A 20582-nucleotide genomic window follows, 5' to 3' on the forward strand; every position below is an offset into this window, starting at 1 on the left:
CAACTAGTGTCGAGCGTGGTGTAGTTGTCGAATCATCCAGAGGTGGCGATCGAGCCACGCGCGCAGGTCCGACGCCAGCTAGTGTTGAGCGTGAAATCGCCGCGGGCGATGAAAGAGTTCCCGTGAAGGGCGTGCGTGCCGCGTGAGGCCCGTACAGGGAGATCACAGTCAAGGGCGCGCGACGGCGCCTCACAGGCTGCCAGTGGATCCTAGTCAAGGTCGCGCGAGATGCAGATTATGCCCCGGACCATGCGAAAAGCACGGACAATGTCAGGCGAGTTCGCTGGCCCGTTCGCTGGCCCCGTGTCGATCGGCATACCTTTGAGAAATGACCTTTCCATGAGCACGAATGGCACGTCGCTTCACGCGGGGGCAAACTGTTCTCAAATGATTTCTATTTCCACAAAAATAGCACTTTGCGGTACCCCCGGCAGATGGGGTCGTGGCAGCAGTGACAGTCACGCTCGGGCCCGAAGCCTCGAGAGTGTCCGTTGTCCCCAATTCCAGCAGAAGTTCAGCATCCGCTCGCTCCGCTTGTGCAGACCTCTCCGGTCGCTCACCGGTTAGCCCCGCAGTGACGCATGGACGATTGTGACGATCGTATGCCTCCGATTCTTCCGCACCTCGTCGTAAACGAGCGCATTCTTATGAGCAGTCTCAAAAGTTAGATCAGTAGTTTCTAGCAATCTAGGAAGGATTTTAGCTTGTTCAGGTGTGTTTTGGCAAACTCCAGTCAGGCTTTATTATGTCTCTCTCTCTCAGCAGTGGGGTCCTCCATAGAACCCCCTTTCATTGAATTGGCGACGGACGGTGCAAGTTGAAACTGTCGTACCTTGTGTCTGAAGTTCAGCTTAAATCTGTTTGGTAGTTGATTGGGGTGCTTTCTCCACCATTCAAACAATCCTTTGCTGAAATCTTCGATCACGTTTTCTCTTGCGGTCATGTCCAGGGAGGTTGGCTTCAGTGCTATGGGCCTTAAACTTCCTGATAACATTGCGTATGGTGGACATAGGAACATCAAGGTCTCTGGAGCTGGACTTATAGCCTTGAGATTGTCCATGCTTGGCTACAATCTTGTGTCTGACCTCCTCAGACAATTCTGTGGTTTTCTTTCTTTTCTCCATGCTCATTGTGGTACACACAGTGACACAAAACAGCAGAATGACTCCTTTTCTCTATTCAAACTGGTTGAATGAGTGAATTTTATATTGCAGGCACCTGAAACTCACCACAGGTGAGTTCAATTCCAAAGTAAAGGAGAATCACCTGCTTGCAATCTAATTATATCTAGCAACTTCTAAAAGGTGACAATAATATTGTCCAAGCCATTTTCGGATTTCTGTGTGGAATAAGCTAAGATTTAGTAATTTTTTCAGCTTTTTTTGTTTTGTTCCACTGCAAACCAAAGAAATACATATGTGAATACCAAAATAATTTTTTATTTCAACAATTTTCGGGAAGAAATGGTGCATTATTTGAAAAAAGTGCAAGGGTGCCAATATTTTTGGCCACGACTGTACATGCAACCATCCTTAAATTAATGTTCTTGACGGGAAATTTAATGAAATATTTAAGTAAATTCTCAAATATTTCCTTAAGGATGCCAAATGCAACCAGGCCAATGTCTGTCACTCAAAGGAATATGCTCTCCCCTGTACGCAGACAGCTCGGTGGTTTCTGTTTGATTTTTAACCTCCTATTCTGTGGTCTTGCTCCATCCCCAACACCACAGCTTTCTAAGTTCTCCGACTATTCCCAGCATCTCTAGGATACAACACGTTCTTCCAGTAACCATATCCTGGTTAAAATACCAAAAATTAGGCGTGTTCCATGCCTCAACACTTTTGTTCCTGCTTTCTCCCGTTTGTGAAATTGCTTTCCTGAAGCTGTTCAATCCCACTATTCCTTCCAGTGCTTTCAGGAAATGTGCCCTACCATCTAATTCTAATGGGATCACCTTCCTTACCTGTAATCTTTTCTCCCCCCCCCCCCCCCCCCCCCCCCGCATTAACCATATCTAACCTTATTGCCAAACCCTCTTACTTGCATGTTACTGCGATTCCCCTCGCTCCCTCCTATTTTCCTGCTTGTACTGCCCCATTATTAGCTTGATGCCTTGTTATTATCCATCACGCCACAGTTCCATGAGCCTCGATCTTGCATATAAAGAAAAATAGTGAAGCTTTGCGGCAAGATCAAATCAGGTTTGAATGATACTCAAACATTCACTCGAGCATTCACAAAATATTCAAGCCAATTATCTTTTTTGACAGCATGACTTCAAAGGACATTAATTAGGTCTGCCACTATTCCTTGCTATTCATGATGGTACTTGGCTTTATGCGATGATATTTCATCTACATACTAAGTAAGGAAAATGGTGGACATTCTGAACACCTCTCACTCTCCCTCAGTCTCCTCCCAACCTACTTTACATTTTCTTCTATAAATCTATCTCCTCCACAACTTTCATGCGTTTTCTCAATTTTTGCTTATGATACCAGCCCCCTTCTGCCCCTCAGCTTTAGAACCCCAAACACAACCTCGGTATATATAATCTGTAGAAAGGCACTGGGGAGACACAACTATGCCAGCAGCTATCTATATATGCCCCAGCCAAGACCCCAATTATCTGAACTTAGAGAACAGTCTTCATAAAGTTCAAAATAACTTTGAGGGTCAACAAAGGAAATAATGAGCAGGTGAGCTTTTGCCTTTATAGAGACGAGAAGTAACATTTCTCGTTCTTGCTGCAAAACTTGACAAAGATAGAAAAAAAAATGATGGAATAAGGCACAAATGCGGACAAAGCAAAATTCAACTCCGACATCTCCTGCGATTATTGAATTTTTTTTTTCCAAACCAAAGATTTATGTAACTTATACAACAAACTGACACAAAAGCAAATACACTGCAGGGTAAACAAGAGAAATGTTTCTGAATGAACAAATTACTTTTGCACCATAAGCATCTTTTAAAGTTGTGACGACTTTGTCTTAATAGAAACATCAATATTTTGAATGATTTAGATTTCTTTTCTCAACATAATGTGCTGCTCACATTGCGCTTTGACATTTTTTTGTCACACAATGACATCGGTCAAGATTATCTCCCACATTCATGGTTCATCACGGAATAATCAAAAGAAATAGTGAGCAGGAACACAATTAATAACTGCATTCAGGACAATATTACTCCTTTCATGATTACGACAAAGCCTTTCATGCCAGAATGCTCATTGGTGTTCACACTTTTTAGAAAAGAGCAACATCAATCACGTGGAAAAAAAAAAATCGATATTTATGCATCGACCCTGATTGGATGTATTTTGTGCTGATGTATTATTTCATTAACATCCATTATTGCTCCAGAACAAACAAAGAGAAAGTGTAATATTAGATAACCATCACATTGCTGGAGCACATTGCTGATTAAAAGTAGGACAAGATGTATTGCTTCATAATGCTTCCCCTCATCCCATCCTCTTGCACTTACCCCATTGTCATTCAGAAGACATTTTTCTCTGCTGGAGGGTAACATAAGAGGGCACGGCAGTCACATACAATGGCAGTGATTTCTTTATGATGAATGTGCTGCTCGGCCGGTCGTGAGTAGACGGCAAATTCGGACTCGTACATTGCAAGTTATGAATAAGTGTGGACGGAAGAGTGTGGACAACTTCAAATATGTACACTGGTGTACAACGTCCGATGTGAATCGATCGTATTTGATGCACCTTCCTGAGCATATACGTATACGCACCTCCTGAACATTCTATTATGCAGTTGCCTGGCATATATTCTGATTGTGATGTACCGTGTCATGTGACATAGTCGTGGTGCTGAAATAGTTTAATATTAGTAAGTGTCATACTGGGTGGTTTCCTTTGCCTTAACATCACGGCCACATTTACAATGTCTCCAATGGCGCCAGGCCTACAATCAGAAGGGGCCCAAGATCTTGGCATAGTGACCAAGATAAAAAAATTTTTACGGCGTAGCCCATAGGACAAGCCGTCGAGAGCAGTGTTTGTACGTCTGTATGTATGTATGTATGTATTGTTACGGAAACGGGGACGGCGCTCCCCTTAGCAAGGGGGGGGGTTAATCCCCCTTCTATTTGCACTGGCCATCTCCGATCCTGAAGCTACCCCGCTCCCCTGTGGGGTGGGATTGGCCGAGGTGATTGGTCAAGGGATTCCCGTACACCTCCACCAATCCCTCCACAAGGCAGGTGGGTAACTCCGCTCGAAACCACGGACAAGATGGTATTTGCCGAGCGGGTTAGCAGTCCGAAGTTCGAGCCATTAACAAAGACTAACCCAATTGCGGAGCTTTGGCCGAAATCGCACCACAGGAACTCAATGGGGAAATCTCTAAAACGATCGGATGAGAAAGAAGAAATCAAAGAATGGAGGAACAGGTATTTATTAATTATTTACACAAACCACAATCAAAGAGAAGAAAAGATATCAAAGTAATATACAGGAAATGGAAGGAGCAGAAGGACACAGAGCAATTCCTTAAACAAGCTTAACTTATACTGAGACAACACAAAGGACAGACGATGGGCAGACTCACACGAATGGGGAATTGCAGGTTGGATTGGCTGGAGGGAGAGAAGGGTTCGTGCAGGACGGCAGGCTGAAGGTGAGTGGCCGCCGACTCCACCGCAATCTGGTCCACAGAACGGCGACAGGGAGGTCCGAGGATCGCGGCACGTCGAGGTTCGCGTGCCTGCACTTGTTGTTATCTGAAGCCTTGTAGGTTTGCGCGTCTCCGCCTCATGCGTCTCCGAAGCTCTCAGCAGGACCGCCACCTGCGCAAGCACCTTTCTCACAAACTCTCTTGCAGAACTGCTTGCCACGGAACTCCTCAACTGAGGTGGGGGCTCCGCGCAACGGGCTATATAGCGCGACACCCTGGAACGTTCGCGAAACTGCTCGATGTTTCTTGGTCACGCCTCTCAAGCCATACCCCTGATCTCTGGTTCGTCGTTCGGGGGCTCCACCCTTGATGACGAGGTGGGGCCACGCCCTTCTTCTCCGAGTTGGAGCACATGTTGAATGGCGGCGAATGCAGTTGGCAATGGAGGCAATGCAGTTGGCAATGGAGGCAATGCAGTTGGCAAGGCAGTTGGCAATGGAGGTTCTGGGGCCATCGAAAGGGGATCTATCTTATTTGATTTTGGTGCAACGTAAGATCGACTATTGGACACACAGCCTTATCTGAAACACAGACTAATGAAATAACTATAGAGAGGTTCTATGATTGGCTACGTGCTTGTACATGGACTAGCTAAGGTGCACGCATTTCAATTAACAGCCAATGAAGGGGAAATGTACACAGGGGGTTATTAGGGATTTTAATACTAAATTTGATAAAGTGAAGGTTCTAAAAACCATAACACAGCACCGTCATTCCTCACGGCACGTCTCGGGCTGACAAAACTTTAACTTAGTGTGACACTCAGGTGTAATTCCCTCGACAATTAATCTGACCGAGTGTGACAGTTTTAAAACACAAATAAATATGTCCCTCCTATTATGTTGCACCCTACCTAACAGATTCACGCCCACAGGATAACCGAATTGCAGAATTAATTTGCAAAATAAACATGAATGGTGGGGAGCATTATTTACAAGTGACATTAATTGTATTTGCACTGCAACCCAGGACCTGTTATTTCTTTTTGAGGGAAACAAAAAGAGAAAAACCTGTGGGAGGGAGGAGACAGCATGCACTGCATCGACGCACCAGCACCAATAAACACCAAAGCACCAATCAAAGAGCACAGTCAGCACCATCCAGTGCACAGTCCTCACAGTTCCCTAAAAAAACAAAAACTGGTGGTCTTGCTCTTCTGCTCCCTCTGCTGGCCGTCGTCTCTTCCAGTTGTTGTCTCTCTTGCTCTTCTTGCTTGCTGCCTATTTGCAAAGATAAATAAAAATGCACCAAACGTGTCCGTTTTTATTTATGGCCAACAGGGGCCAGCTATGGGTAGTCCACCTGTATGGCAAAAAGGGGCCACCTGACTATGGTCCGCAAGCAAGGCTTTTGGCCGCAATGGCCGGTCCCAGCAGAGGGGCCAGGCCCCAAAACTTGGGGTCCATGAGTGGTGCTCGGACACAGTACCATGGTCTATATTGTGGTGCTTGGCCGCAAAACTGCGGTCCATAAAGTGGTGCATCGATGCAAGCAGCTGGCAGCGAGAATTCGGGCACACAGATGCGGCCTCCCGCATGCTCCCCCTCAGTGCCCAGAGAGCACGATCCATGGGTCCGTGAAGGAAGACAGAGATGCAGCGTTAGCGAGGGGTAAGGCCGCAAGGGTACATATCAATCAAGGAAATGCAGAACGAGGTGCGCACGGAGAGAGAAGTGAGAAAGCTTGTCCCTACCGTACGCCACCCCCCCTGTCACCTACTCTACCCTTGCCCTTACCCCATATTTGCAAAACAATTTACAATTCGTCTCTAGCGTCACGTCTCCCCCATATCTCCTAATACCAAATTCGTCCCAATCCCAATGTCTAACCAAATTTGCCATCACCAATTCATCATCAATCCTCACAAGGAGGGAGAGATGGAACATCAAGCACAATGTCTCACCCACGTCATGATGCGTCTCACATTTCCAAAACATTTGCACAGAAAAATAATCAAAACATGGCATGGTGTGGAGTTCTGTCGTCACCTCAGGTGAGTGGATGCAGATGGTGCAAGGAGATTTCAATCCTAACTACCTTCTAAATGACTTTAACACACTTTACACTATCCAGGGTCTTTCCCTGCCAAACCATTGGCCATCTTACACTCTATGCGGTTTTAAGAACCAAACTCCCATTGACCAAACTGTGGTGCTCGTCAATATGGGGTCTCACTCCCCCGATTCAACTCCCTGTGCCTTTGCACAATTTCGGGACTGGGTCGTGTGGCTCCCCTAACAGGTCTACTTACCTGTGCGTCTCCGCCACTGAAGTTGCCACCCGAGCTTACCTAGCTCCTCACCCTACCTATCTACCTGGGGAAGGCCCTCCCTGGCACTTACCCCCTCGGTGCCCTCTCTGGCACTGGGCTACCCGGGTCCTTCCTCTGGATCCTCGGACCCCATTGAACTCTACCGGCTCCCAGATCCCACCTGCGGCCTCACCTGGCCGACATCCTAACAGTGGCGGAGCGCCCAACCAACTACACACACTAACAGGCTACACGCCCAGCCATTTCCACGTCACGAATGCACCCATCCAAACACCATTCTTCCACACGCACCACAGATGCCAATATCCAACCACAATTTACCTATACTCTCTACCTAACTCTTAAACTACCCTCCCCGGGTATTCATGATAGGGGTCCATCCTCCCCATACACTCCCTTCACACCAACCACTCCACTCCACATTTTCCACCATACTCACTCCACACCATCCATTCCATACTCCATGTATTCCATACCAGCTATTCCACACAACCATTCTCACCTGGATTTGCACACCTGTGCCCACACACCTGGTGCTTCCTGCACCCTCCTTCCTCCCAGGCTTCTTCATTCAATACAATACAACGCACAATCACAATTATTCACTCATACACTGCTGCATCACTTTCACGCTCAATACAACCCACAATCGCACTTTTCACCATAAACCTCCAACTCTCCAAACCATTGCCTCAGGCACCCAAATTCTCCCACGCTCATACACACATCTCTCCCGAGCATTGCCCCTCAATTCCTCATTTGCTCAACAGGCTCACCCGCAAAAACTTCCATACCAATTCCTCATTCAATAAACCACAAACACACTGCATCATCTGTCTACCTGGTTTCCTTCTAACTTGGTGCTCCCCATATTCCCTTTAAACTAAGCACATACCACGTCATTAACAACCATTCTAACCTCTCTACGTCCCCGACTACCTGTACAATGTCGCTACTTACCTCTACCGTTACCTATTGTCATTTTTCTAGATCCCTATACATTATCCAAACCCTGACTCGGCGAGCTTACACTGCCATAACCCCATAACTAGTGCTCATGTGCCCGGGAGATTCGAGGGATGGTGGATTTACCATCCTTGCACATCGGGCATCTCCCACAATCAATTTTGCCCATTCAATTTTTCTGCCAATCATTCTTGCCCATCAAATTTGACAATCATTACTGCCCATCAAATTTGCCAATCATTTCTGCCAATCCTAACCACCATTCCCAATTTCGAATCCAAACACTATTATCATCAGTCCACTATATCTGAGCCTCTCGGTACGTCATGACATCATTAAAACTCGGCTTCGCAAAGCCGAGCAATGAATTCGGGTGGTTTGTCTACCGTGGGTTGAGTCCGTCCGGCATTCAGTTCAAGGGAGGCGGTTTGCTTGGGCCGAGATTCCACGCACCATCTCGGCGCGGAGGCTTCCAGTCTCCGGCCCGATGGCTCGATCTCGCCCGGCCGGAACGCTGCAACCACAAGGGGGTACCGCTCCGGTCCCTCCTACCTGCCCTCGAACCGGACCGGTCGCCTTGCCCGGCAAGGCCCGGACTCGACCGTGCGGGGCGGGGCCAGGCCTGGATCGTGCGCGATGCTCCGAAGAGGAGCGACGCAGCACCGATCCGCGCCGAGCCTCGCATCCAACAAAGCGCACCGCACACTGAGTGCTCGCGTCGGCTATCCGTCGCCCTAAACGCTGCCCCGGTCCACGTCAATGCTTCACTTGCAGGCGCGCAAGCATACGCGACCCCTTTCACAGTCGCAAAACCCGGCGCCTCCCGTGCATCCCACACACTCCGTCCATTCCACCACCGCACTCCTTGTAACACACCACACCTCTCGCGCACCTTCTTGCACACACTCGTCATTCGCACACTTCCTTAACACACCTCCTCGCGCCCACTCCTCGGTCACATCCTCTGTGACAACCATGGGTGTGCACTCTTTTGCACACCCGATCACGCGCTTCGGTGCGCCCTCCCACACACGCGCCACCACTAACTCAGGTGTACACTCTCGCACACGTTCAACCATTCCAAGTGTGCATTCTCGCACCCGCTCCCCCACCAACTCACTCTCCGGGTCACTCTCACCCTCACACGTACACTCCGTATCGCTCTCACTCTCTGTGTCACATTCATTCTCACTTCCACACTCTGTGACACATTCACTCTCCGATGCACACTTTATCCTTACACGCGTGCCATTTTCTCTCACACAGTGCCCAACGGACCTCCCACAAACGCCCGCGGTATGCTGGGACCCCAAGCGCGCAAAAATAATTTTCGCGCCAAACATCCTTCTGCAAAACCTCTTAGCACCATATACCACCTTACTCACCTTTGGGATCCTCCTCTCCACGTGCACCTGCAAATCTTTATAAGGATTAGCAAGTACTGCATCAGGATGTGAACTCAGACTTTGTACATTATCCACCTCTCCCTTCAATTCCTGGGCTACCTCCGTCGACTTTTCACTTTCAACTATACCCATTATTTCTTTTTCTTTGTTCACCTCGACGACCGCTGGCTTTATTAAAATTCCCCCTTCTACCTCAGCGGTCGCCGGCTTCCCCATACCCCGGGTTGCGATTTATACCCCGGTCCACCCGGCTATGCTTTGCTCCACCTCGCTCAACCCGCGCTTCTCATTCCGCGTTACCTCGTCGTGCACCCCCGCAACCTCTTCGCTCAACCTGCGGTTAACCTCCATCTCGGCTTCCCTTATCTCATGTGCGGCTTGCCCCCTCGCCAACCCCTCATTAATTTATTTGGCTTGGCCAATTATGCCCCCCAGTTTGTCCCCTAATCTGCTTCCGAATCCCTCCAATTGGCTTCCTAACTTGTTTCCTATTCCTCCCAATTTGCTGTTTAATCCCTCACATTTGTTGTCTAAACCCTCAAATTTGTTGTCTAAACCCTCCAATTTGGCTTCTAGCCCCCCGATTTGATTTCCCATGTCATGTCTCAATTCCCCAAATTGACTTCCCAATTGCTCACTGGTGCCCCTTGCTTCGTCCCTCATTGCTCCCATTGTATGGTCCGTCTTTACCATATAGGCCATCATCTGTTTCATAAATAGGCCCCAGTCCATTGGCGCCTCGGGCGTGGCTGCTGCTGTGACGTGCGCCGCGCCATTTGGTGCTGCTGCAACCTCGTGCGCGAGGCCGCCATCTTGTGCGCCTGAAACCCCCACTACCCAATTCTCATCGCTTTCCTCCTCTCTTTCTCTCAATTCCTCCCTGGGGTCCTGGGTTGCCCCTCACCCTTCTTCTAGCTCCCCTACCGGCATCCGGTCGCCTTGATCATCCATGGCGCGATTTAATATAGAATATTAATAACAATTTCGGCCGCTCCAAATTTTGACCAAATTTTTCGATGTTCTCAAAAATTTGGTTCGGGTCCAAATCCCAACTCCTTGACACCAATTGTTACGGAAACGGGGACGGCGCTCCCCTTAGCAAGGGGGGTGGTTAATCCCCCTTCTATTTGCACTGGCCGTCTCCGATCCTGAAGCTACCCCGCTCCCCTGTTGGGTGGGATTGGCCGAGGTGATTGGTCAAGGGATTCCCGTACACCTCCGCCAATCCCTCCACAAGGTAGGTGGGTAACTCCGCTCGAAACCACGGACAAGATGGTATTTGCCGAGCAGGTTAGCAGTCCGAAGTTCGAGCCATTAACAAAGACTAACCCGATTGCGGAGCTTTGGCCGAAATCGCACCACAGGAACTCAATGGGGAAATCTCTAAAACGATCGGATGAGAAAGAAGAAATCAAAGAATGGAGGAACAGGTATTTATTAATTATTTACACAAACCACAATCAAAGAGAAGAAAAGATATCAAAGTAATATACAGGAAATGGAAGGAGCAGAAGGAGACAGAGCAATTCCTTAAACAAGCTTAACTTATACCCAGACAACACAAAGGACAGACGACGGGCAGACTCACACGAATGGGGAATTGCAGGTTGGATTGGCTGGAGGGAGAGAAGGGTTCGTGCAGGACGGCAGGCTGGAGGTGAGTGGCCACCGACTCCACCGCAATCTGGTCCACAGAACGGCGACAGGGAGGTCCGAGGATCGCGGCACGTCGAGGTTCGCGTGCCCGCACTTGTTGTTATCTGTAGCCTTGTAGGTTTGCGTGTCTCCGCCTCATGCATCTCTGAAGCTCTCAGCAGGACCACCACCTGCGCAAGCACCTTCCTCACAAACTCTCTTGCAGAACTGCTTGCCACGGAACTCCTCGACTGAGGTGGGGGCTCCGCGCAACGGGTTATATAGCGCGACACCTGGAACATTCGCGAAACTGCTCGATGTTTCTTGGTCACGCCTCTCAAGCCATACCCCTGATCTCTGGTTCGTCGTTCAGGGGCTCCACCCTTGATGATGAGGTGGGGCCACGCCCTTCTTCTCCGAGTTGGAGCACATGTTGAATGGCGGCGAATGCAGTTGGCAATGGAGGCAATGCAGTTGGCAATGGAGGCAATGCAGTTGGCAAGGCAGTTGGCAATGGAGGTTCTGGGGCCATCAAAAGGGGATCTATCTTATTTGATTTTGGTGCAACGTAAGATCGACTATTGGACACACAGCCTTATCTGAAACACAGACTAATGAAATAACTATTGAGGGGTTCTTTGATTGGCTACGTGCTTGTACATGGACTAGCAAAGGTGCACTTATTTCAATTAACAGCCAATTAAGGGGAAATGTACACGGGGGGTTATTAGGGATTTTAATACTAAATTTGATAAAGTGAAGGTTCTAAAAACCGTAACAGTATGTATGTATGTATGTATGTATGTATGTATGTCTGTCTTTTCAAACGTATACCAATCAGAGTTGAGGATCTGGTCACATGACAGGATGATGTGATTACGTCTGATGTCATTACGGCGGTACGGCGGCTGTCTCTCCACACACCGCCATTTTGATTTATATGCCATTCAGGCCGAACATATCGTCGAACCTGTCATATATCACAATCACCATGCTCTACCTTTATGTTTTTCATTCAGTGTGAAACACAAACAAACCGATTGGTAAAATGACCAACAAATATCGAAAGAATCGGCGTTACATCTCTTCCAACAAAACGGTACGTACCGAACCCTTGTGGGGTATAATCTAGATTACAGTAGATCTTCCCTTAGTTTTGTAAGTAAAACTTACCTCACGGATGTCTGGATTCCTCCAAATTTCTTTGTTTAATGCTATAAACAGCATTAGCGACTGTTTGAAGAGCTAATCATGTGTGTTTATGGTTTATAATATTTTACAAGCCCAGCTACGCCGCTGTTAGACTTTCGGTCTTGTTTTTAAGTGTACATTGTGTGATACGTTTCAATAAAGAATGTATGTAGAATTTAATGCTAATTTTAAAGAAAATACGATTTTAATTGAAAAAACATTACTAACATTTCCTGGGGTGTTAATGGCGTATGTTCCAATTCCATTAGCGCCAGTAAATGGTAAATGCCTCTCTTTCCTTCCGAGCGAATGCCCAACCAAAACACGTTCAGGCTTTGTTATAACATCAGCATTTAATCACCACACTTTGTCGGGTGACGAGGCAAGAGGCAACAATACACCAAGATGAACAAGACAGCGGACCCGCCGGGACACGCATGTGCAAATAGCGATGATGCATATGCCTACGTCACCAACAGTAATCACATCTTACTATCACCAAATGTCCGTCTGTCTGTCTGTCTGTCTGTCTGTCCTTTCGAAGGTACTGTAAAAACTGCTGAACCGATCGCAATGATATTTTGGGTGGATAATCCTGGGATCTCCAGGAGTAAAATAGGCTATTTAGTTTTTCCAATTTCAGCTTTCGTCTCCAGCATTCTCAGGTTTGGACTCCCGCATAACATTCGCGTTCGCATAACGTTCATTGTGACGATGTTTTCATTGTGACGATGTTGTTTTCCCGGATGCCGCACAAACGGCTGCACCGATCGCTGCACACCTGCACCGATCGGACTCGGTGACCTCGGACAAATACCTTTTATAAGGACACGGGATGAATCCCTGCTTGAGAGAATTCCAACCCCCTCCCCGCCATCACGGCCGTCTCTCCAACTCACAATCCCACGAGATATGCGGAAAGGATGACCCAAATCCAATTATATTGTTTTCGATTCGTATATAAACATCATTATAAGTAAATAATGACCTCGGCCAAAGTTCAAACGACGTTTAATCTCTACATGAGAGAATTCCACATAGCTATTTGGGTGGTGTATACGCTAACAGACCGCTGTCTCCATCGATCTTGCCAAGGCCGTGACAGCTATTGGCTGAAAATCCTTTTAACTGTTGATTGGGTAGTTTTTACAATGAAGGAAACACGTATCGGGAGTACATACGACATAGCGATTGTGAATGTGACAGCTCTGACTGAGGTGTCTTTCACTTTGCATCACAGTGAGGGTGAGCACCAATATGGCGGCTGTAAGATTAAAATCTGGTTTCAAGCCCCCTCACCACCCAAAGCCTTCAAGCAGGCATATTAAAACGCTCCTCCCCCTTCATTCCCGTGCTTCAAAGCAAAGCGATAAAAAATTGTTGTATCGTATCGCCATTATATATGACGAGAACGGTACCCGCCCTAAGGGCGGGGCTTCAATTTGGAGGGCGCGATTTATTTTAACATCCATTAAATATCACACGCAAACCATAAAAATCTAAACAGTATTTTTAGAATTTCAATAAAAAAAACCACATCACTGTTCATATCGGTAAATATTATTCCATCGTGTTTCAAATCGTGATATCAACTACGCTTTTCTTTCGGAAAAAAAAAGGAATGATTTTGCACCTCTTCTTCAGCTTAGAACTTCAGGATAGACGACATTGCTGATAAAAGTACCTTTTCTCTCTTTGAAGTTCTTGGCAAACATTTTTATATTGTCGCTGCTGCCAACGCGACGCCATGGCATTATTCAAAAGAATTCATTCATTCATTCATTTAATGATCATTAAATATTATTCTTACGCAATAATATATATTGTTATTCTTACGCATTATTCTTACTGATATTTTACCTTTTCATTTGGGCCTCCCAATTGAACCCTCGCCAGTAGGGCGGGTACCGTTGCGAGTTAACATATAATGGCGTAGCACGTAGGGTAAGCTCGCGTTTTATGCATGTTCTGTTTGTGCGTTTTAGGAATAGTGTGCGACTGTCATTAATACAATTTTAAAAGTTACGTTCACAAGCGATTGGAATTACGCAAATAAAGTACGTGAGTAACATTTTGATAAAATTTTCGCACTGAACAACAGGAAAACGTGTTCGCTATAAACCCGGACGTTGGCTAGATTGCTTTCTTTCGTTCCAAAGTCCCTTCCCTTGGCTTTGGGAGAACTGCAACTGCGGCAGCAATATGTATCCCTGATGTTAAGGTGACAAAGGTTAAGAGGTTATATGCTTTATGACGGACTAGTTTGCTTCCATTTAAAATCGTTAGGAGGGGGTCGGTGGGTCTGACCACTGAACTGAAAATATATAGAATGACCATTGCCATTCACACCACACAGATGGAGATGTATCTACCGGGCGCCATCTTGGTTGGCACTCGATGTTGGGCGATGGTGATTTCCGTCATGCGTTCGCACGTTGGCCTAATTCAGAGCGAAAAGCGATTGCGTTTTTTCACCTTTTCTGCGATCGTTTTTCAATAGGAAACCTATCACAGTTACTACAACACTTTCCTTTATCCTTTCCTTTTCACAAAAAAAATTCGAGAACAAATATTGTTAATTTGGGAGCGTGAAGAACTCAGAACATTTTCATGAAACTTGCGAAGAGTCTGTCCGAATTATTTCACAATGATTTTTTTTTTTAATCTGGGACACATTCAAAACAAACGAGATCCGCGAAGTGAGTCGGGCGAGTCGTGCTAACCAAGATCAAGATGGCGACACGGCGGCTACACTTTTCACGGAGTATGAGCGTTCTATATATTTTCAATTCAGTGGGTCTGACCTGCCCGTCATTTTTGGTCATTTAAACCAGAAGCATCCTCGTTTGTGCAAGGCGGTCCTAAACCTTGTGAAAGCGCGTGGGAGACATATTGTTATATGGATGTCCCATAGGCCTCCTTTTCAATTTTTTTATTTTTGCAACACAGTGATGTTCAGGCACGTGGCGTGTCTAGAGCCTCGCCGCTCTGAAAACATAAAACCCAAAAATACGAAGAAGATTGCCTTCCCTCGCCCTTCCTCCTTCAGTTTCCGGATTCCGGCAAGATTGCCTTCCCTCTCCCTCAATTTCCAGATGCCGGCTAGATTGCCTTCCCTCGCCTTTCCTCCCTCAGTTTCCGGATTCCGGCTAGATTGCCTTCCCTCGCCTTTCCTCCAGTTTCCGGATTCCGGCTAGATTGCCTTCCCTCGCCCTTCCTCCTTCAGTTTCCGGATTCCGGCAAGATTGCCTTCCCTCTCCCTCAATTTCCAGATGCCGGCTAGATTGCCTTCCCTCGCCCCTCTTCCCTCGGTTTCCGGATGCCGGCTAGATTGCATTCCCTCTCCCTCACCTTCCCTCTCCCTCAGTTTCCAGATGTCAGCTAGATTTCCTTCCCTCTTCCTCACCTTCCCTCTCCCTCAGTTTCCAGATTCCGGCGAGATTGCCTTGCCTCTCCCTCACTTTTCTCCTCTTTCAGTTTCTGGATTCCGGCAAGATTGCCTTCCCTCTTCCTCAGTTTCCGGATGCCGGCTAGATTGCATTCCCTCTCCCTCACCTCCCTTTTCCACAGTTTCCGGATTCCAGCAAGATTGCCTTCCCTCTCCCTCAATTTCCGGATGCTGGCTAGATTGCATTCCCTCTCCCTCACCTTCCCTCTCCCTCGGTTTGTTCATGGCTTCAAGGGTTTCCGCGTGAATAATTATTTGTCCAAAGCACGACGTAGCACGTCAAAATGGCCGAGACAGACTGGGCTTTGATTAAGTGGAGGAGGGTGATGTTGAGGAGTTGCTGGACTTGTACCGGGAAGAGCTCTTAAAAGCCCTGATGGGTCATGCAGCAAGCATTGAGGCTCTTTTGTGCATCTCAGTGGACGAGTTCGAAGTAGTGATAGAAGCGAAAGATCATGCAAGTCGGTGAGTTACGGCCGCTGCATCCAGGGAACCTCCGCTGCCCGTCCACCCTGAAATTACCCGGCTTTTATTGCTTCTGGGTGAGGCATGGTTTTTGGGAGCGAAGGTCACCTCAGCATCCTTTGATCTTCGCGTGTCGCTTTCTCATTGGCACATACCCGGGGTCCTTCCGTTCTTCATAACTGCTCAGAGGGTTGGCCATGTAGCTTCTCTCATTGCAGTGCACCGGTGTTGAATGGCTTGCGTGGCAGCAATGGCAGCGCTGAAATGGCACAGCGTGGAAGACTCGGATGGCATGGAATAGCTTTGATTGGCAATGTAATGTGTGTGTCAGATTGCTCTGGAAGGAGGGTCTGAGAAAGATTATGACCGGTGGCAATGAGAATGCATGCATGCATGCATGCGCGCGCACACATGCATGGTCGTGATTTTCACATACACATGCACAATTTTGGTTTTACACGTTTCGCTTTGGTTTTGCTTTTGCTTTGGCTTGTTTTGTTTTGTTTTGCGTGACATCATTTGCTGTGTATTGTATGCATACACATTACTTTATGTATTATATACGTATTGTTACATTTGTGGGGGTAGAGGATGACATACCATAGTGGAGATAGAACTATGTTGGGTACCATGGACCGCGTGCGGGTGGGAAGCCAATCTCGATGTATTTAAGTAGAAAAACTGTGAGCTGAAGATCGTTTACGTGTCACAACACGGGGGGTGGTGTTACGTTAATTAGGTAGGGTTAAGATTTGTTCTCCCAGTATGTGATTGCCTCCTGTGATTTCCCCTATGTTCTTACAATTAAAACAACCCGGCCATAAAAATCCACCTCGTTAACCAACAACAACAACAACAACAACAACTATCGGCATAAATGCCGACAGAAACCCGAACATTCCCGATTGGGCTAAACCCCGCCCCACCACTGCCACCAGGATCTGAACATTATGATCGACAAATCAACCCCGCCTCGAAGGAATCGTTGTCGGCAACTAAGCCCCGCCTGTAGAAAGAGCGGGGCTGTGAGGCCACGCCCCGAGGTTCAGGATTGGTCAGGGTGACGTGATCGAGAGACTTTGAGAACGGAGGAGGAAGAGTCTTGAGGTCTACCTCGAACTGGTCTTTGTCTCCGTCGGTCGTTTTTGTGCTGGCGTTTCCTGGCTCGTGTGCGAGCGTGAGGAGAACTCTGCGGAGCTCGTGTGGACTTTTGCGATCGTGAGGAGGACGTGGTTGTGTGGGTTTGTGCTGTGCTTCCCCAGACGGCAGACGGACTTCCGTCTTCCGGGTTCGGAATGTGGGACCAATGCCATTTGACAGGGAATAAAAAATAAATGCGACATTCAATTGACGACATTGACTTCCGACTTGACTCCCCCCTCCCCCTCCCCCTCCCCTCCCCCTCCACCCCCCTCCGCTCCCCCTCCACCCCCCCTCCCCCTCCACCCCCCCCTCCCCTCCCCCTCCACCCCCCCTCCCCTCCCCCTCCACCCCCCTCTTCCCCCTCCCCTCCCCCCATGCCCCTCCCTTTCCCCCCTACCCTCCCCCTCCCCCTCCACCATACCCCTCCCCTTCTCCCCTCCCCCTCCCCCCTCCCCCTCCCCTCCCCCTCCCCCCTCCCCCTCCCCTCCCCCTTCCCCTCCCCCTCCCCCCTCCCCTTCCCCTCCCCCCTCCCCCTCCCCTTCCCCTCCCCCCTTACCCCTCTCCCCTCCCCCTCCCATCCCTCCCCCCCTCCCCACCCCCCCCTCTTCTCTCCTCTCCTCCTCCCCCTCTCCCTCCCCCTCCCCCCTCTTCTCCCCCTCCCCCCTCTTCTCCCCTCCCCCCTCTTCTCCCCTCCCCCCCTCTTCTCCCCTCCCCCCTCTTCTCCCCTCCCTCCTCTTCTCCCCCTCCCCTCCTCTTCTCCCCTCCCCCCTCTTCTCCCCTCCCCCCTCTTCTCCCCTCCCCCCTCTTCTCCCCTACCCCCCTCTTCTCCCATACCCCCCTCTTCTCCCCTACCCCCCTCTTCTCCCCTACCCCCCTCTTCTCCCCTACCCCCCTCTTCTCCCCTCTCCCCCTCTTCTCCCCTCCCCACCCTCTCCTCCCCGCCCCCCCCCCCGTTCCCCTCCCCTCCCCGTTCCCCCTCCCCTCCCCGTTCCCCTCCCCTCCCCCCCCCCCCCGTTCCCCTCCCCTCCCCCCCCCCGTTCCCCTCCCCTCCCCCCCCATTCCCCTCCCCTCCCCCCCCCCCCCGTTCCCCTCCCCTCCCCCCCCCCCGTTCCCCTCCCCTCCCCTCCCCTTCCACTCCCCTCCCCTCCCCTCCCCTCCCCTCAATGCCGGGTACTTCCCATGGCCAGCTGTACGTGGGCTGCTCGAGGGTTGGAAAACCAAGCAATCTTTATGTCTTGGCACCAAGTAAGAAAACCAGAAATGTTGTATACCAAGAGGTTTTGAGAAATTGACAATAACGTCATGTAGGCAATGTACTGTGGATATTGCTCTAAAATATACATGTTCTTTTCATCATATATTTGTCTTATTCTTATTCAACACGGCGAAGCCGGGTACCTCAGCTAGTATATATATATAACAAGGGGAGGGGAGTTGTCAACAACAAAGAGCAAACCAAACTAAATGTCTGAGGTTTAAATGACAGGTTCCTCCAACATCCTCTCTAACGATGTTCTAATCATTTGCACCTGAGCTGGTGCACCTGATTCTAATTTTAGGTATTTGAAGTAGTGATAAATGTAGGGGTGTACTTACTTTTTCCACATGCGAAATTTGCATAATTTATGTTTATTTAAATTATACAATGGACTACAAAATGTAAATGTTTCATGATATTTGTTATATTATATCACCCTTATCTATCAATATTGTTGAAATGAAGATCAAATAGCTGTATGTTGAAAAAGTCAAATCTTTACATGGGGTGTACTTACTTTTTCACGTGACTGTATGTATATGTGTGTGTGTATATATATATATATATATATATATATATATATTGTAACGAATTTGAGAGAGTGTAAAGAATGTGAGAATTATGGTTTTGTTGTGTGTAAATGGCACCCTCCGTAATGTAAAGAAAGGTCGAAGCTCGTCCTCAGTTAATTCCATTTTTAAATAGTTAGTCCCTTATTCTATGTAGTTTAAGGATGTGTTTCCCAATAGTTTGCCTCTTCATTGCACCGAATTAAATAAGACTAGGTCCCTCCGACGCCCCATGGCATCTTCCAAGTGCCAGGTTTGCCAGGTTTGCTGCAATTGACTTCTTTAGCCACTTTGCTGCATTTTCATCTCCCGTCCACTTTGCTGCAATTGACTCCATTACGCACGAGGTAACCACGAAGAAGAAAGGCGGGTCTCCACCTCATCATAGAGGGGAGAAGTGAGTCGGCCCCGCTCATCCAACCCAGAATGAGGGGTTTGTCTTGAGAGGGCGGAGAGAGAACGCTTTGGGGAGGTTCGCAAAGGGTGAAGGGCGGGGCCTATCTAACCCGCAGCGGGACGCTCCCCACAAGAGAGATGAGTTCTGAGTCCAAGAGATGCGCTACAGATGAGTTCTGAGTCCAAGACATGCGCTGGAGATGAGCAGGGGTGTCCAAGCCGCCATGATACGTGCCGCGCTGCAGGAAATACGGACCGAGGCAACGCAAGGAACGCGCGACGCAGCAGTGCGGACAAAGGAACTTCGCCCGCGCAGTTTGGGACCGCGGGAGTTCGCACGACCGCGGCTCGGCTTCTTGACGGCGGTGCCTTCCGGCCCGACCGTGCCCAGTCCCCCGCTGAACCTTCCTTGCCTCTCAAAGCCATCCATCTCCAAGCCATTCATTCCTGCCTGCATTTCCCCATGTAAGACTGTAAGTGTGATCGTCCGTCTGTCTTTCACGTTGTCCTGGGGTATTAATTAAGCTTGTATAGGTAAGCTAATGATTTCACTGTGTCTCCTGCTCCTTCCATTTCCCTGTATATAACCTTGACTGCTCTTTTTGGTTTGGCTTGTGGAAATAATTAATAAATCCTGTTATTCCTCCGTACTTCTTCTTCTTCTTCATTCTCGTTCAGTCGCATTAGTGGTTTCAATATTGAGTATACGTGGCGCGATTCGGCCAACGTTCAGGATCGGGTTTAGTGAAGGCGAATGACTCGAACTTCGGGTTGCTAAAAACCGCTCAGCAACTAACTAGACCATCCAAACCGGGGTTCGAGCGGTACTTGTCTCCCTAGTCTGCGGAGGGACGGATAAAGGTATTCGGGATAAACCCTGGACCCATAACCCTGATCCGTTCCATCCCGCGGGATAGCGTTACAAGTGCCAGGAGCGGAGATGGTCAGCTTAACAAGACAAGGGACTAACCTAACCACCCCTTGCTAAGAGGGAAGAGCCGTACTCTGTATCCGTAACAATATATATATATATATATATATATATATATATATATATATATATATATATATATATATATATATATATATATATATATACACACACACACAGACTTGGCATTTAATAT

This window comes from Myxine glutinosa, chromosome 8 (genome assembly GCF_964187855.1).
Source record: "Myxine glutinosa chromosome 8, kmMyxGlut1.1, whole genome shotgun sequence".
NCBI lineage: Eukaryota > Metazoa > Chordata > Myxini > Myxiniformes > Myxinidae > Myxine > Myxine glutinosa.